Source organism: Mastomys coucha, unplaced genomic scaffold, assembly GCF_008632895.1.
Source record: "Mastomys coucha isolate ucsf_1 unplaced genomic scaffold, UCSF_Mcou_1 pScaffold23, whole genome shotgun sequence".
NCBI classification, from domain to species: Eukaryota; Metazoa; Chordata; class Mammalia; order Rodentia; family Muridae; genus Mastomys; species Mastomys coucha.
This window is the reverse complement of record NW_022196906.1, coordinates 63,422,875-63,440,641: the sequence shown is the minus strand read 5'-3', so window position 1 is coordinate 63,440,641 and position 17,767 is coordinate 63,422,875. Positions and strand designations below refer to the sequence as shown.

The following is a 17,767-nucleotide window of genomic DNA, read 5'->3' as shown; positions in this document are numbered from 1 at the left end:
AAAAAACAAAAAAACAAAAAGGTAGATAAGATCTTACTTAGAATCCTGCCATGAAAGACAAGATACCATGAACAATGCCTGCGGGTCCTTATTTCAGAGTTGGGTGAAACTGTAACCCTTGAGAGTCACTGATGTAATTTTTAATGTCTACTTATTCCCCCCTGCTATGCAGTTATCCTCCTCTTGGAGTTTGCTAGAAAACCAAGTTGAGATTTCAATTTCCCATGGCATTTGTGCATACTAAACGGGTGTGGATGTATTGCAAGCCTCGAACAGGGCCAGATGCACCTTCATTCAGCATAAGTCCAACACCAACTCCTCCTCCTTTGTGATTTTACAAGAGGTGATGACTCTCCCAGCACCTCCCTCATCAGCTGATAGCTCCCAGTGGCCTAAAACAAAACAAAACAGCTTCAATCTGCAAACCCTGATACACTCAAGCACACAAGGCACTAGCCCAGCACCCTCCTACTGACTTGGATGAGCTTTGATCGGAATGCCCATTTACCCTGCCCACAGGACTATGGAATTATGGGTCTCCACAGAGTGTACTAAATGAGGAAATAAATGAACAGGCAGAAGAGCCACAAGGGAAAAAAATAACCAATGTTATTTATGAAGAAGGCTTCTTATCCCATGACCAGCAGAATGTGTCTTCTGCGACACATTGCAAGGCCCAGAGCCTCTGTCCCTTAAGGGACTGCTACATCCAGTTCCCAGACCCTGCTTGTGAATCCATGCAACTGAAAGATACTTCTTCTCAAACCCTGCTCACTTCCAAAAGCTGCTGCGTTTGAGCTTTTCCCTCCAACTTGTAAGACCTTAAAAAATGCACTTCAGAAAATCTTTCGATTGGAAATAGGAGGGAGAATACATGAGGGGTGAGGGCATCCTGGAGCTATTGGGGTGAAGATCCCAGACTCTGAAAGGTCCCTGGGTTGACCATTAGAATCGCAAAGAACCATCAGAGTCTAAAAGAAAAAGAAATGCCGTACTATGTAAGTCAAGCTTATTAAGGTCAAGAATGAATGTAGAAAATTAAGTGAAGAAAATGGTTCCGACAGGAAGAATCCTCCCTGCTACCTTTTATTAAGTTAGTATTGGAGACCCTGCCTAGGGCAGCCACTGTGCGTGGAACTAGGTGCAGAATTTTTTCAGGGCCCACGGTAATGTTCCTTGCCATGTATTTGAATTAACCAGACCCAGAGGATGAAACTTTCAAATTAAACACATTCCTTAAGGATTCCAGGCTCATTGTGTATGCACCAAGGAAACACAACACATCCTAAAAATAATACACACAGAGAGAAGCGCATTTCCCACCAACATTAAAGTAGAATATGAGTTATGACCCAGCTCATGGGAATAGACGTTTGATTACATGCAAAACGGAGCTTTCGCAAATAGCATCCGTCTTTGTGAGCTACCACAATCATTACCGACCATTTAATTTTACTCCCTAGCAACACATCCATCATGGTTAGAAACCATTCACTTTCAGGCTCCCCTCCCCCATCCCACGTTAGGATCGAGGAGGCACCAAATTTTATCAGGTTCATTGTTCTAGTGATGGAGATGACTAACCCAGCAGCCAAGGAGTTCATGAGATTATTAGATTTGCCAAAGTGGATGCTGCTTTGAGCATGGTATTCTGGAGAACTGCTAGAAGCAGAGTTACAATGGTGGCTGTTCTGTTTGCTCTCTGTGCAGAGGAATTATGAAAATATGTTTCAGCCTTGGGGACGTGGTATCTTGGAGTTAAGTGGCTCTCACATATACTTGCCCTTTCCCATGTCCCCTGTACCTAGCATTTGACACTCCTGCATGAAGCAGCTTTGAGGCCAGTGGCTGGCTGTCCTGTTTAACGTATTACCTCATAAGAAGTGAAATCAGGTAGTTGTGGGTCTTACAGATTCTTACTACAAAATAATGAGAAGGGTTTGTCCAGAAGGCAAAACTCATCTGGGATAGCAACTGTCAGAATGTCTGTAGTATGCTGTTGTAAGCACTTTAGAAGCCTGGCGCAGAGGGGAGTGCTGGGTTGAGTTTGGCTTCCAGCATCAACATCAGATAGCTCACAACCAACCTGTAACTGCAGCTCCAGGGGACCTAACACTCTCTTCTGGCTTCTAGAGTCACCTGCACACACATGCCACGCACACAAACTTATGGGAATGAGAATAAATCTAAAACAAACAAACAAAAAACCAGACAGGGCAGGTACCAATGACAGGAAACCTCTGATGCTTAGGGACAGTTACATATTGTACATTAGAATAATGACTTAAACATTGAAATGGAGACTTGGCCTTGTCAACTGTAGTGATGTGTCACGCTAGAAATCAAACTGCAGTTAAGAGTGAGGATGTTTGCTGACTGCCAGAAATCTTTTTCACTTCCTGCATCACAAGAAGGAAGTTAGAAAGCCTCAGGCCTGCAGGCACATCAAATCCCCTCCATTCAACTGCATCAGTATATCTGATTGGCAGTGAGCTAACCTGTACTAAACTAAAGGTGCCTGTTTGTCTTTTCTACTGAGTAGGAGTTCAGTGTGGGCAAGTGTCTATCATTTGTCATTAGTATTCATTCCTATTCTCCAAGAGTATTCCCTGATTCCACATTCTCCCAATGAAGAATCTTCTAGGTGAGAGTAAAGTTCCTATTTCTGATAAATATTTTAACTTCTTGGTACTTAGTTTTCTCTTGTCTTGACTGGAAGAATTCCTGGCAGGGGGGATGCTGGCCAAAACGTCTTCCTAAAGCCATTCATTCTAGGGGAAATTAGAAGAAGTTGAAGAAATGAAAGAGGAAGCTTTGATTTATTTATTGCTCCTACTTCCTGTCTGGCATTGGCTTCAAGTTTTATTTATTTTGTTTCATTTGATCCATAACTATATTAGTGAGACTTGATAGGATTACTCAGATTCTTTTTTTCTTTTTCTTTTTTTTTAAAAAGACAGGGTTTGGAGAAAAAAACATACATGTTAAACCAATCAATGGCGGAGCTTTCAAGGCTGAGCACTTTTACACTCTGTGCTATTCAGGCAAATGATTTGAGTTTTGATCTTTGATTTTGTTTTTAATTCAGGCAACGCTTTTGTTGTTTTCTTTTTTTTAAACAGATTTTCACTTTTTTATTCGGACCGTCTTCTTTAGACTTTCCATCTAAAAGGAGACCCAGATCTGCCCAAATGGACATGTGGGACCTCTACAGTGGTAGTTAACATGGGATTAGCCACTAGAGAGTACTAGGCACAAAGGCCAAGCCATTCTCTTCCTGAGCCTCAGTGGAGCGCAGCTGCAAACTAGCAACAAGTGACACCTGGCAGGTAGATGGGAGAATCCATGACTCCACCAACCTGAAGCCCACCAGAAATCCCGGGGAAGGTAATTACAGAAAGCCACAACCCAAGCAAAACCACACTAACAGCAAAGAGGAAACTCGTTTTAATCTTTTTCTCTGTTTCCCAATACTGATGGTCATAGATCCCAGGAATCTGGTTTCTCCTTTCTTCTCTTTCCTTCTTAGCTGCGCCAGTGAGTTTCATTTCAGTGTGGTCCTCTGCTTTTGCTTCTTGTGGTTCTGTCTCCCTTTGTTGTGACCTAACTCAAATAATACATATAAGAAATGCTGGATTTTATTAGACAATATATGGGTCAAGATCTGCTGGAGCCAAGAGGTGCAGAGAGCTACGTTGCTTGTGGAATCCCTTTCCCATCCACAGAGAGTAGGTCACATGCCAAGGGAAGTTAGACAAATGATCCCCATATCCAGCCTGCCAAAACCAGGCTTGCTTTAATGAACGGAATTAAGATTAATTCGTTCAACAAATATCTAGAGCTGCACTGTATGCAGCTCCCTGTGGTAGATGCTGTGGAGTGACTCAAAACAGACACAGACTTTCCCCCACTCTACTTTGTCATCTGCCAGAAGACACCAACATTAAGCTAGACCAAGAATCCTGCAGATAAAGGTTAACACTGAGCCCATAAATGTAGATACTAAAGGAGAGACCCAGAACAAGAAAGATGCAGGTGAGTCAGGGAACGTGTCCGAGAAAGGGGTGCCTGATTCAAGGTTGGAAGACTGGTGCAAGTACCTCTGACAAACAGGTAGATAAATAGAGGGTACAACTGTACAGTGAAGTACAATCAACCCCAAAGAGAAATCATACTGTCACACAGATGAAAGGCTAGGTAGAGCTGTGTGTCGCACTCATATAAAGCATCCTGGACAGGGAGGTCTATAGGGACACAAAGTATCCTGGTGATTATCTAGGGCAGGGTATGGGTAATAGTGGTGGTGAAGGCCAAGAATAAAAAGTTAAGAGCCAAGGGGCAGGCATGAAAGGGGGACTGCTGAGGAGTGTTGTCACTTCTGTGCAGTGATGATGATATTCTCAAGTGGGATCATGGCTATCATTGTGAGCACCTTGGGAACACCTTAACAAATTGTCTGAATTGAACATCATAATCTGTAAGACTAGGGAACAACCATCGGGGAGGTTATAAGCTGAGGGGCTTAGGTCATGTCCTTAGAGGGAGCATGTCATAGGGACATGCACAAAGGAGTACATCATAGGGATGGTTGGCCAGGAGAGCAGGCCAAGTGCAGAAGAGCAGGGAGAAGCTCCATGAGGTCCTAAGTCTGTGATAATGCATTGCCTGTCCTAAGCACGAGTGGATGGGGTCCTATGTCTGTGTTCATGCATTTCCTGTCCTATGCATGGATGGATGCCAGTGAAGGTTTTAAGGAGGTATTGGGAAAAGGAACAGGAATCATATGCTGAAAAGCTCATTCTGGAGCTGGGCAGCCAGCTCGGTTGGTACAGCGCTGGCTATGCAAGTGTGAGTACCTGAGTTCCATCCCCAGAAATCATGTTTAAAAAAAAAAAACATATCAAAAGAAAGCAAACAAAGGCCCAAAACCCAGATACAGGACTCACTTGTAATGGAAAGGTACAGATCACCGGGCCTCTGGGACTTGCTGGTCAGGCAGCCCAACCAAACTGCTGAGCTCCAGGCTAGGGACTCTGTCTCAAAAATATTTTTTTTTTTTTACGTTTATATAACTAGCAGCCTTTGCTTTATAGCAGCGGCTCTCATCCTTCCTAACACTGGGATGCCACAGCTCCTCGTATTGTGGCATCCCCCAACCATAAAAATTATTTCAATTGCTACTTCATAACTAATTTTGCTATTGTTGTGAACTGTAATGCACCTATCTCATATGCAGGATATCTGATACGCAACCCCAAAGGGGTCACGATCCACAGGCCGAGGACCACTGCTTTATATTATCATGTCATCCGTACATTTTTTTCAAACCCTTAATGACAATTACAGAACATTTAAAGATATACCCTTAAGCTTATAAAAGTGATCAGTTCAGGATATGTATGTTAAGAATTAAAAAAACAAAAAAACAAAAAAAACATGTTTTTTGAGTCCCAACACGTCATCAGCTACAAGTGGATATTTCATGGTTTATCTCATGTGACAGGTCACAGTAATAATGTAGGCATACTAAAAATATATTAAACTGCCTTTAGGCTGTGTTTATAAGGTGTATATAAAATGTAAATGAATTTTGTTTAGGTTTGGCTCCTATCCTCAAGATAGCTCATTATATAATGCAGAAATCCCCAAATCCAAAAGTAAACCTCACGTCAGAAATAGTTCTGGCTGTAAGCACTTTGGATCATGGATATTCCTCTGTAACAGACACACACTCATACATGCACAGGCACATACATGCACACTCGCACACACATACATCTCACCATAATTTAAAACATACTGCATAAAATGTCATGGGAATAAGTGACTCTTTAATACATAACTACTGAACTAAATTAAATTTATTTCCTCATTTTTAGCCTCTTGACAACCTTTGAGCAATGGGAAAGGATAAGAAAAAGCAATTGTATAGTAATAATGAAAACCAAAGTATTATTAGCTAGCTGAAACAAGAAAGGCTCTTTCTGGGACCTAGCTCAGGGGAACGATAAGCTATGTCTAAGAGGGTGATTCTCCATCTTTCTCATTTCAACGTGCAGGTGAAGGACACCCTATCTCCTCATCCCCATCAAGGAATTCCAGTGCCCACCACAGATAATGCCGCTAGTTCATTTATTTGAGTTAGTTCTATTATGCTCTACACCCAGTGGGGACCTTTCTGTGCTCTGGTTTTAACTCAGATATGTATTTGAACTGACAGTTGACTTAGCTCAGCAAGTAACCACTGTCCTGGAATAGTGTCGCTAAAGTCCTGAAATGCAGCATGGCTATGCGTGCATCATTCTAGATTTTCACATACAAGGCCCTGACCCTCTTTTCAACAGGGCTGGGAAGGTACTTCAGTGGTGGAGGTGCTTGATGGTCAAGCCTCACAATGTGAGTTGGGGTCCCCAGAATAGACTTAAAATATGGGGGCAGGAGCTCACGTCTGTGATCCTTGGGGGTCTATGCCATGGGGTAGGGGAGGGGAGACATAGACAAGAGAGCAGGAAGAAGCTCATGACAGTTTGCTGGGTGTGTACAGCAGTGAGTCACAAGAGACTCTGACCCAAACAAGGTGGGGGGACGAGGACTGGCAGAAGAGGTTGTCCTCCGACCTCCACACACATGCTGTGGTACATACATGCCTACATGCACGAACATATGCAAACACAGACTACACACATATAACTTACACTGACATCGCACCCACATCATATATGCATTCACTGCACACACATCATACAAATATGTCACAGACATACAACACACACACATATCACACACGCATCAAATAAATACACACCACCCATATCACACATAAAACACACAAATACACATCATACACACAAAATATCAGTAAATTCAGATAGGTGTCAGGGTTTAGAGCTCTAGCTACTCGCGCATAGGTGTTATGATGCATTGTTATATGAGTAATACAAGTATGTGATATAGTATGAGTCTGTCTCCTGTAAATGTGACCTGGAACCTATAAATGTATACCTGGAACATGCACATGATCATCAAGGACAAATGCACGAAAGGGTAAGTCAGTTACTCCTTGTTCCTTCCTGGCAGTGAGTGAGAGAAAGAAGGTAAACCTCAGAAATGATTAGAAGCCAGTGTGTGTCTCTGTGTGTGCATGTGTGTGCATGCATACTTGTATAAGAGTGTGTGTGACTCTATATATGTATGTATGCATGTATGTATGTGTGTATGTGTGTCCTTCTGTGTGCACAAGTGGGTATACGTGTGCACATGTGGAGGCCAGAGGTCAACCTCAAGCGCTGTTCCTAGGGAGCCATTGACCTTGTTTTTTGAGACCGAGTCTCTCACTTGCTATATCTTTCAGACTGACTGGCTGGCCAGCTTGTCCCAGGGCACCTCCTGTTCCACCTCTCTCTCCTGTGTGGAGATCACAAGTGCACAGCACTACACTCAATTGTTATGTGCATTGTGGGATGAAATTTGGGGTTCTTATGCTCACACTGCAAGCACTTTATAGCCTGAGCCATCTGGCAGACCTCGATGGCATTCCCATGTAGAAGATTCTACACAGATGGTTGTGTATGATGCAGAGATGTTCAGGGTGCTGCGTAGTAGTGCTTACCTCCCTTCTGAATAACAGAAAGAAGTTTTCCCTGACATGTCATGCTGAGAATAGTCCTTTAACCTCTTATTATCTGGCAAGATGTGTCTCTAAAACAGTATCCTTTTGTGTCATGGAGGAGTGTTCTGGGAAAGGACAGACTTCATATAAGCTCTATTCAAATGGTTCAACAATAGTCTTATCTATCCACAAAGAATACTCCAGTTAATTTAGTAGTTAGCAACTTTGCAGCCAACATGCACAAAGGACTTAGAAAGACAGAGACACCCTTCCAAGAGGTTTACACCACATTTAACCAGTGTGGCTACCACTTTTTTGGATACCAGGCTAAAAATATGTAGCACGGATGTATCAAGAGCAATGCATAGTGAACAGGGTGCTCCCCAACACACACACACACACACACACACACACACACAATGCCCCCATGGCCTTCTGTGCATAAATCCATGCAACTGTTCCTTAAGCTTACAAATTAGAAAAAAAAAATCAGAAGTCAATTGCTGAGAAAACCACTAGAGCCTGGGGGAGTTACATCAAGAACATTAGCTATATCCTGTAAACAGACTACACTGAAATATGACTGCTTTGCCTGTTTGGGAGGCAACAAAGGCTATAATACTGAGCTCAGGTTAGTCCAAGCACGGATAGTAAACAACTTTATGCATTTATATAATAATGCTAAAAACTAAAGTGGTCAGAACTATATTGGCATACACTTAGACATTTTTCTAATATGGCCCAAATATTAACTTCACCCAGAAATGTCTTGATATCTGAGTATAAGCTATGGAGCCCAGGTGTCATGAATGGACCTTAGAGTGATATAATGGTCCCCTCCGTGTAAGGGGGACACTATAGTAACTGCCACCACACATTCACATCTGTACAAATCTGCATGTTGAAACAGTGCATATGACAAGAGCCACTGCTTCTTAACTGTATGCTGAATGTTGGGACATTTGCCAGGAGCTTAATTCCCCTCCTTCAGCCAATTCCATGAAGTAGGCATCAGGATTCCCACTTTACAGAGGAAGAAAGATTCACATCAGCAATTGGATTCTCTGTCATCCAGCTGCTCAAACTGAGAGAGATCAGATTAGAAGTCCCTGCCATCCTGACCCCACGGCAAGTCTGTACTCAATGATGGCTGCCCTCAGATTGATTTAGGCTCTGAGATGACGTCACAGCATGAGCCAGAAGAGACATTGTAAGTTGAACAGTCCATGAGGCAGGAGCTGACCTCAGGAAGCAAGGGTGGATCCCAAAGTCTTACCTGTTGGGAGATTGTGCAGCAGTGAGGCCCAATTATTTCTTTAAGTCTTGTTGTGTAGCCATCAATTGATAGTAAAAACCCATCATGTTCTTCTAAAGCAGTGGTTCTCATCATGTGAGTCACAACCCCTTTGGGGATCGAAGGGCCCTTTCACAGGGGTCACAAATCAGATAGCCCACATCTCAGATATTTACATTACTATTCTTAACAGTAGAAACATTACAGTTATGAAGTAGCAATGAAAGTAATTTACTGGTGTGTGTGTGGGGTCACCACAACATGGAAAACTATAGTAAAGGTCATGGCATTAGGAAGGTTGAGAGTCACTGACCTAGAGCCATCATTGACTATTCGAGAAGCCTTATTTGTAAAGGTAGTGTCATGCAAACGAAGCATCCCAGTTTACAGATTCCATCTTCTTCAAGCATCAATTACTTGATACACTGACCAGTTTAGGCGCCTCCAACCCACGTGACTACTGTAGTATGTGATAAGTGACTGGCCTGAAATGAAATGTGTGCAAGATGCATAAAGGGAGTGTTTTTACTAAAAGAGAAGTATAAAGTATCCTAGCAACTATTTTATGGGTTACAGGTCGAAAGGAAAATACCATTTTACACATATCAGGTTAACTTCAACATATTATCAAAATTAATCTCATCACCTTCCCTTAGCCTTACTATAGTACAGAAAAATTTTAATTATCCATGCCATTTGTATTGTAGTTCTGTGGAAGGTCACATCAAGAATAAAGACTTCTCACCAGAAATGGAGGAGTGTACCTTTTTCTCCACATCCTCGCCAGCATCTGCTGTCACCTGAGGGTTTGATTTTAGCCATCTAATTGGTGTGAGGTGGAATCTCAGGGTTGTTTTGATTTGCATTTCCCTGATGACTAAGGATGTTGAACATTTCTCTAGGTGCTTCTTAGCCATTCAGTATTCTTCAGTTGAGAATTCTTTGTTTAGCTCTGTACCCCATTTTTTAACAGGGTTATTTGGTTCTCTGGAGTCTAACTTCTTGAGTTCTTTGTATATATTGGATATTAGCCCTCTATCAGATGTAGGACTGGTAAAGATCTTTTCCCAATCTGTTGGTTGCTGTTTTGTCCTATTGACAGTGTCCTTTGCCTTATAGAAGCTTTGCAATTTTATGAGGTCCTATTTGTCAATTCTTGATCTTAGAGAATAAGCTATTGGTGTTCTGTTCAGGAAAATTTCCCCTGTGCCCATGTGTTCGAGGTTCTTCCCCACTTTCTTATCTATTAGTTTCAGTGTATCTGGTTTTATGTGGAGGTCCTTGATCCACTTGGACTTGAGCTTTGTACAATGAGATAAGAATGGATAGATATGCATTCTTCTACTTGCTAACTTCCAGTAGATCCAGCACTATTTGTTGAAAATGCTGTCTTGTTTCCACTGGATGGTTTTAGCTCCTAGTAAAAGATCAAGTGACCATAGGTGTGTGGGTTCATTTCTGGGTCTTCAATTCTATTCCATTGATCAACCTGCCTGTCACTGTATCAATAGCATGCAGTTTTTATCACAATTGCTCTGTAGTACATCAAGACTTCTGAAGCCTATTGAGAGTTTGCTAAAATTCTATCGAGTACCAGTGGCTGATGTGATAGTTTAATTCTGCTAAGGCTAACTATGTTAAACCATCCAGACTGCTTGGGAAATTGATGATGGGTATGAAGACCTATGTTTGGAATTCCAGCACTCAAGAGGCTGAGGTAAGAAGATGTTAGGCTGGACCACGTCAAAGTGGTACCCTGCCACAGGTGAGCAAGCAGGAAAAAGATGGAAGGAAGAAAGGAAGGAAGGAAGGGAGAAAGGAAGAAAGGGAGGAAGGAAAGTAGGAAGGGTACAAAAATTTTAGGGGGAGATAAAAAGTGGACAGTAAGTATATATAATTACATATAGTAAAAGAAGGAGAAAAGCGTATTGGAAATTATATTTTAGATTCTGATTCTTTTAAAGGCTGTGTGTGTGTGTGGATGTGTGTGTGTGTGTGTGTGTGTGTGTGTACAGTCTGTGTGCAGCTATCCATGGAGCCATGGAGATCAGAAATGGGCTATCAGATCCTTGGAACTGGGGTTTTAGGCATTTGTGAGTGGCCCCATGTGGGTCCTGGGATTGAAACTTTGGTTCTCTGATAGAGCAGTACATATTCTTAACTACTGAGCTATCTCTCTAGCCCCCAAATGAAGTCTTGATTTACTTGACTGCACAAAGTAATTTTTGAAAGACTTTTAACAGCAGGTGTCAGTCAGGTTTCCTCATAATTCCCAGGGTAGAGTGAAGCAGAAGTTACTTGTGGACAATGGTGGATGGCTGTTGTGTTTCTGGTCATTTGGTTGATCACTGTGAATAATACTTATGGTTCATTGTTGTTCCCTCTGTAAAAACAACCATTGATACCCATCCAAGAAATAACAGCTCACTGGCCAGGGACTATTTCTGGGGTATTCACAGCCTGAAGAATAACACGAGGATACCATGATATAGAGAGACTTCACCGATCGCTCATTCTTCATATTGGAACATACTCATGAACTGCATCTAAACGACTGACATGCTGTGCCCCTCAGGAATGCTGATGTGCAGGCACCATTTGGGATATTTTCAAGTTTAAGAACAGAGATTTTCTCTTTTAAAAGGGAAGAGAAAAGTCTTGGTGGAGCCCACTGACAACACAGACCCAGAGGAAAAAAACATACTAGAAGAAATAAGGCTTCATACTTGGACATTCAGAAGTCACCCAAGAACAATAAAGTCAAACCAAGGAAGAGGGGAGAGCTGAGACTTCAGATCCTAGAAACTGAACTTTCTAGTGATGCCCAGACAAAAGTTAAATTTGGAAAAATTCGACTCTGAAGTTAGCATCGCCAGAAAGAAAAAAAAAAACAATAGAAAATATTTAACTATGTGCATATGTTTGTACACAAACAGAAAGAGATATAAACAGACCTTAATGAGTGCGGTAGACTTTAATTATCTTTGTACAGTAATTGAGAATGGTTTCATTCTGATTTATTCCATAACGCTTACTGTGTTCTGTTAACAACGAATGTTTCCCCTCACAGCCCATAATAGAAGGCTTTTATTACATACTCTTTCTCACATCTGCTTCTCATTTAATGACCATTGTTCTGGTCTGTCAGAGCGAGAGGCTACACAACTTTCGAAATCTGCAAGATTAAGCAAATATTTTGACAATGCCTAGATTTTTTTCCTTTCCTTTTTTTTAAAAAAGCAGAATAAATTAAAATTACAAAGAAAACATGGAGGAAGAATTTTTCACTTACTCGCCCATTAGGAGAGTTCTGAATGGGAAGAAAAAAATAAAGAACCAAGAAAAAGCAATGCTACAGACTTCTCGGGGCAAAGTGCATTGTGAAATTTTCTGTGTTGTGTACTTTAAGAGTCCCAGGGATCACACCTGAGCCACATTGCTGAGGTCACCAGAAGCATTCCAGGCTACTAGGAGGTCAGGAGAGGCTGGGCTAACCCACCTTGCAGAGGCTATAACTGTGGTGGGCTTCTACAACAAAATAGAGGTCTACTGCTCCTCTTCCAAGATTCTCTCACACATGCACACTTGTACACATAACCACACATGCTCCTGTACACGGACACACTATGCTATATACTAATCTTCAGTCCCACTTATGACATAGTTTCCAGGATGGTGGTTATTCCCATGAAGAGTGGAAAGACATTCCAGAACAGATCTATTTCTATGAGGTATGGGAGACAAAATCAGAGTTCAGATGAGGAGACAGGGAAGAACTCATTCATAACAAGCATTTATTTCTTCTATTAGCAATGCAGGAGGCATAAGCTAAACAAGACCAGCTGGCAATGAAAATATCCGCAAAAAATGATGTTGGTTCTGGCCCCTGAGAGATGCTAGCTTCTAAGAGACAGCTGATACCCTTCAGAGAAATTCAGCAAACAAGGAAAGACAACTCAAAAGACAGAGCAAGGTGAGTCCAAGGTCCAAGTTAACCCCAGAGATATAAGCCTCTTAGAAAGTTCATGCAGGGAGCCTTTCTGTGGAGGCTGCAATGGACTAGCCAGAGAAAATCCCTGTAGGAAGGCATCCAGAGGAACCAGGATTTTGTCAAGGATATGAGAAGGAAGAGTTGGCTACTCGGAGCTGTAGAAGTTAGCAGACAAGGGAGGAGGGAACAGTGAATGACTCCTGGCTCTCAGGTGGCTTCTCATTTCTCAGGCTTACGTTTACTTCAGGAACAAAAATGCAAAGCAGGCTTTGAGCTTGAGAAAGCCCAAGGGCAAGTCTATAAAGTTCATGGCGATTGTGCTGAATGTGGGTGGGAGTCCTAGCAGCCAGCTGCTGGACATTCCCTTCCGTGGTGGGGCTACCCACACTGTGGGCAGGCCCCTTAGTGGGAACAAGTCGATGCCTTTTAATGAGCTTCTCCCAAGGGTTCTTGAGCTCTGCCACCAACCTTTAATTCTATCAAAAAAGACCTGAAAGCTGTCTTGAAACATGTGTTTGTATTTCCATTGTTGGTACTTTCTAAACATGGGTAGTATAAAGAAGAAATAAAAGGCCCAAGACATTGACTTTAATGTAGAAGACTTAAGGAGTCAGCTTCTCCAGAGAAGAGATCTAAGAGGTTGTAAACATGTAGACTGAAATCCTATGTCTTTGCTACTCTCAAAATAAAGAAATGGACTAACTTAAAAAAAAAAAATCCTTGGGGCTTGAGATGGCTCTGTGGCTAGGAGTATTTGCGGCTCACTCAGGACAACCTGAGTCAGGTTCCTGCATGCACACTGGGCAGCTCACAAATGCCTGTAACTCCAGCTCCAAGGGATCTGATGCCCTCCTCTGGCCTTCAGAGGCACCTGTGCAGACATGTGTACATAAAGTTGCAGAGACAAAAGCACACGCACATGTAAAAATAACATGTGAAAAACATTCTAGTCAGTAGTAGGTCTCATTTGTTCTATTTCCCATAATTTCTAGGTCAGTAGTTCTCAGCCTTCCTTATGCTGTGGCCCTTTAATCAGTTCCTCACGTTGAGGTGACCTCCGACGATAAATTTATTTCATTGCTACTTCATAGCTGCAGTTCTGCTACTGTTATGAACCGTAATGTAAATATCTGGTGTGCAGGATATCTGATATGCAACCACCAAGGTTGAGAACTACTGTTCTAGGTGATTTAGATGTAAATCGCTCAGGACTTAAATTTTGAGATAATACTTGTATGGCCCTGAGGTTATAGCTCAGTGGTAGAGCACTTGTATAACACATATAAGACCTCGAGTTCACACACACACAAACACACACATGCACACATGCACGTATGTACACACATGCACACACGCACAAGCACACGTGCATACATATGTACCTTCATGAAATCCCACTTTTGGTCAAGAGGCAATGTGCTAAATGATTTAGCCGTAGGATGGAAAACCATCCTACAGGAATTCAAATTCCAGCCAAACCACACGCTAGCTATGTAACCAAGAGAAACGACATAACTGCTTTGTGCATCCTCTTCCTTATTTTCTACATTGGATTGTGGTGTTGATGGGTAAGAATTGGAAGGCATGTACCTGGTGGACTGCAAGGTATGGGGTAAGTGCTCCCAAAACATTAGCTGCAGTTCAGGATGGATCTATCCAAAAATACTTTCAATGACTGAACTCAATTCATGGGGAAGAAGTTAAGCAGAAACAGATTCCAGTGAGTGAACAAAGTGAATCATGAGCATCATCGGAAATTCTTATTAGGTATCCTCTCATCATTATACCGCCTGGTCAGCACTCCTCTAGTGGCTGTATGGATATCCTATACAATATGAGCATCCTGTATCATGATACTCCCTAACAACCCACTTGGGTGCAGACCTAGCTTTGGAAGAAGAGGCAAAGCAAATGAACCACCAGGCACAAGGCCTGCCACCTCCCCTTGAAGGGATCCAATTAAATGCCAGTCTGGGAAGAGATGATCCTGCATTCCAAACCCAACTCATTGGATGCAACAAGCATTTATTGAGCCCTTGGGGTGTATCAGGAGATCTGAGAGATGCTGAGGATGATGCCAAGAGAAACAAGATGACCTTGTTCTCAAGAAGGCCATACTTAAAGGGAGGAAGAGACAAACTTTTAGGGCAAGATCGCCTGGGTGAACGCAATGATGGAAGATGGATGGAAGTCATGGGAAGGGCAAGCTGGAGTCCTTAATTCTGGCACAGGCAGTCAGAAGGCTTTCCTGGAGAGTGACAGAGCAAACATTGGCAAAGATCAATAAAGCCAGCCTGTGAAATGGTTAATGGCATTTTCATTCACAGAAATAACCCAGAGATGCCTGTGGGACCACCCCTGACTCAGCATGAACAGGCACGTGCTTAAGATGTCGTGATTAGTGTTTGTTGTAGCACTAATGCATTACATTTTGAAAAACAAGGAGAACATGTGTCTCCTCAAAGAGAGAAGGGAAGCTTTTCAAAAGCAGGACCACTTTTCAAAAGCACACTACCCAAGTGAGCAGAAAAGCAACAACAGCAAAGTCCTGGTGGGTCAAAATGCATGGAAGACTTGCATTCATTTCAAGTAGCAATGCAGCAGCGGCAGAAGGTTTCTTGCGGCTGTAGAGATGGTTCAGTTGGCAATGTGCTTGCCAGACAAGCATGAAGACCTAAGTCTCAGAACCTATATGCCATGTCCCAGTTACCTTTATCTGTCAGTTTGGCACAGTCTGTAGTTACTGGAGAAGGGAGTCTCAATTTAGGGATTGCCCAATCAGATTGGCCCGTGGGCATATCTATGGGGGAATTGTCTTGATTATTAGTTTGATGCAGGAGGGTCAAACCCACTGTGGGTAGCACCATTTCAGGGGCAGGTGGTTCTGGGCTATGTCAGAAAGGTAGGAAAGCGTGAGGCTGTGTGTGTGTGTGTGTGTGTGTGTGTGTGTATGAGAGAGAGAGAGAGAGAGAGAGAGAGAGAGAGAGAGAGAGAGAGAGAGAAATAGCAAGCAATGTTCTTCCATGGTTTCTGCTTCAAGTTTCTGCCTTGACTTCCCTCAATGATGGGCTATGACCTAGGGTTATAAGCTAGATTAACCCTTTCCTCTCCATGTTGCTTTTGGTAGAGAGTGGGGTTTTTTTGTTTGTTTTTTGTTTTTTGTTTTGTTTTGTTTTGTTTTTTTATCACAGCAATAGAATGAAACTAGAGCACCACATAAAAAGCCAGATGTGGCAATATACACTGTGAAGCCTGGCACTGGGGAGGTGGAGATAGGTGACTCCCTGAAGCTCGCCTGCCACCACCCAGCCTAACTGAGTGAGAGAGCCTCAGGACACTGAAAGGCTCTATCTCAAAAAACCCAAGTGGACAGCTCCCGAGGAACAATACTCAATCAAGGTTGGCCTCTGGTTCTGGCCTCTACACACATATGTGCATATGTCATACACATATGTCCACACATGTGTACATATACACAAGTTTCTTATTTGTTTGTTTGATGTGTGTGTGTGTGTGTGTGTGTGTGTGTGTATGTGTGTGCTTCTTTCTGCCTGATTCCAATCCCTAATAATTTCTGCAGGCAAGCACAGGAAATAGGTATTGATCATAATAAACCACCACACCCACAGACACCTGCTCCAGCAGGTTGTGGTCTCCATGGAAACCCTCCAATAGAACCGATCTGAATTCAATTTCAGGAGTAATGAGAGCAGATAACTTCACACTCAATCAATCACTGTCAGCCACTGTTATCAGCCAATCAGTCATAATGTCACTCAGACACCTTCTCCACACACTTCTTCTACATAGTGGTCAGATGAGAATGTTCTGACAGCCAGAAGCAACATGATCAAATTGGCTCTCCATTCCTGGCAAGATGCCAATGACAGGGCAACACACTGTGTCTGCAAAGACAATAAACAGATAAGCCAACCAAAACATACTGGGGGTGGAATATTCTGCACGGCGACTTCAGTGGTTACTAATGATGCAGAAGACAGGGATGCACTTTGGATGCAAAGGTTCCTGTTGCTTTATCTCCTCAATTAACCAGAAAGAAGAAAATGAGGTACAATAGAGAGGTTAAAATACCCGCCCAGAGCTACACAAGCAAACTGTTAGAAAACTCCAAACTAACCCTAAACTCTACCTCCCTCCTTGTTCAGTGGAGGCATAGGAGGTCACTGCTGCCATTCAAGGGCAATAGGTTTGGGGGCATTTTTGTTTGTTTGTTCTGTTTTGTTTTGTTTGAGAAAAAAGAGTATCAGTATGTGAAAGGTGGGTCGAGTCCTGTATGGAACTCCTAGAGCCTGTGAGACTCTTGGGGACACATGGGACGAGTGCTCTGAGGGCAAGTCAATCCCTTTGGCTGAACTCGGCCAAACAACCCTGATTCTGAAGGGGTAAACAGGACTTTCTAGTTCTACCCCACTACCACATCCCTGGTATGAAGTGGCATTTTTGATGAGTTGAGGGCAGGATTATCAAAAACAGAGGGATTGATTTCCCTAAAAATGCATAGTGGGCAGAGGTGAAACTTGAGGAGGAACAAAAAATCTGCTTCCAAAAAAAAAAAATTTTTTTTTGAAGCTCTTGTCAACCTCAGCCAAGAGGGAAGTCACTCTGGAGTTCTGGAAGGAGTCAGTTGGAGTTCTTGAGGAGTCAGGCAGAGGGCTCAAGGCTGTGAACACAGGCTCGGCTCCAGGGATCCCAGGTGGCTCTATGTTTCCCAGTGGGGTATTCTGTCTGTCTGTCTGTCTGTCTGTCTGTCTGTGTCTGTCTCTCTCTCTCTCCCCCACAGGTCCCTGGCAGCTGTAACTTTAGCCTGTGGCTTTGTTCCTCCTCTCTGTCCCTCTGACCGTGGCTCAGTGAT

The 17,767-nt window shown here is 42.7% G+C and overlaps 1 protein-coding gene and 1 long non-coding RNA gene across 4 annotated transcripts in view; both read right to left on the bottom strand.

Moving 5' to 3' along the window:
- The window catches only part of Rora (RAR related orphan receptor A), a 737,605-nt gene that overhangs the window by 528,962 nt on the left and 190,876 nt on the right, over nt 1–17,767 (bottom strand). The window lies entirely within an intron of this gene.
- The window catches only part of LOC116073829, a 22,465-nt gene continuing 8,128 nt past the window's right edge, over nt 3,431–17,767 (bottom strand). For both annotated transcript variants that reach the window (XR_004111927.1, XR_004111928.1), the window contains one exon: nt 3,431–3,603. This is a non-coding gene — a long non-coding RNA (uncharacterized LOC116073829). The remainder of the gene's footprint in view (nt 3,604–17,767) is intronic.